This window comes from Schistocerca piceifrons, chromosome 9, assembly GCF_021461385.2.
Source record: "Schistocerca piceifrons isolate TAMUIC-IGC-003096 chromosome 9, iqSchPice1.1, whole genome shotgun sequence".
Lineage (NCBI taxonomy): Eukaryota > Metazoa > Arthropoda > Insecta > Orthoptera > Acrididae > Schistocerca > Schistocerca piceifrons.
In genome coordinates, this window is record NC_060146.1 from 83106550 (window position 1) to 83108363 (window position 1814).

Sequence of the window (1814 nt, forward strand, 5' to 3'; positions counted from 1 at the left end):
TGAGTGGTTTCAGTCCCTATCTGTGTTGTGACATTGTCTACCTGTGTTGTGACATCGCTTATCTATGATACGTTATTTTCTATCTGTGTATTAATTTGGGCTGTTATCTATGTTGTAAATTGTGACATCAAATCTGTCTGCATTACTCTAAACGTCTGCATAATGTCTGAAACTTGTACATTTGCGAAATTTGGTACAGTTTTCAAAGTTGACGTATTATCGTCTGTCGCTTGAGACTGAGTACCAATAGTCACTGTGACTGCGGAATTAGTATCTGCAATGTTTTGTGCTTCTGTGTTAGGCATAGGTTGAGAAACTGATTCCTCATCGGATGAATTGTCCACAGTTTCAGTTTGTGATCTTAATTTCACCATAGCTGTATGAAGCCGAAAATCAGCATGCAGCCGAACTTCACTACTGTTTCGGCTCGTATTAGACGTAAACAAATCACAGATTACGTCGCGCTCGTTCGTGAAATTCAGTGTAGTAAAATATCTCTCTGTTGAAACAAAAGACTGACAAGTGGCTTCTGCACGCACAATCAATGCAAATGATCCGCCATCTTGTGATGTACCTTAGTGTAATAAAACTGCTAAATTTTACGCAAATACAATTCAAAAAAATTTGGAAAAATTAATGCGTTCTTGGAGTGGATGTGAAAAAATTAAATAGTGGCCCACGTTTACTGCCAACAAAAGCGTAATAGTGCTGTTATCCTTACCTTACAAACTCTCCTGCGTTGGTCAGCTCTTTTGGTTGGTAAAAGATAAATGAATATTCCTTTTACAAAATTTTCTCTGTTTAAATTTACTTTAAATTTAGTTTGCGTACAAGGTATTAGTTGCCTCGTATTGTATGCGGTTGGCGTAACATGCAACAAGAACAAATTTGTTACAGCCACATTAATGGTTGAACAAACATTAGTTAAGTAAAAATTGGGAAATTTGTGGTAAGTTCTATGGGACCAAACTGCTGAGATCATCGGTCCCTAAGCTTACACACTACTTAATCTTACTTAAACTAACTTATGCTAAGGACAACACACACACACCCCTGCCCGAGGGAGGACTCGGACCTCCGGCGGGGGTAGACGCGCGAACCGCGACAAGTCTCCTGCGACCGAGCGGCTACACCGCGCGGCAATTACTTCAGTACTTCAGGCGAATAATTACTTATGAATTCTGTAATAACAATGGCCATGTCATTCGGACGCCATTTTCAGATCTCCCTTTAGCTTCTGGTAATGTTTATTGTTGCACATTTCGGACAATAGGCGCGGCAATTTGGAAACAGAAAGTTTTCCGACAAATTGCGTAATAAATTCCGCTGTAAAGCGGCAGTGCGATTAAAATATGGAACAAAAGTTACTACAATATGTCACCGGAGTGGCTGTAAGAGTAAGAGAGAGCGTACATTCGAAACAAAATCAGATCACAAAAAAAAGTAATCCTGTTTCTCAAATATTTGTGCTGGTTGGTTACGTGTCCGTATGTGAAACCCACGAAAGTACATTTCGTTCAGAGGTACGCACGGCCTGTGCCTTGTAGCCTATGTAAAGAAAAGCTGGGTGAAAATACATTCATTTTATCCTTAAAGAAATAGACTAGATCGGACTTCGTGAAAGAAGATAGTTACAGGTTCCTGGTCGCGGCTTACCATGAGCTAAGAGCAAAATTAAATATGGTGGCCACAAAAGGAGGTAGATAAGCGGATTCACGTACCTCAGTTACTATGTAGCGACGTACCGAAGATCGGCGCCCAGACTTTTATGAGATTTTGAAAAGAAAATTTCAAAGGAATAACTTCGCGGGATT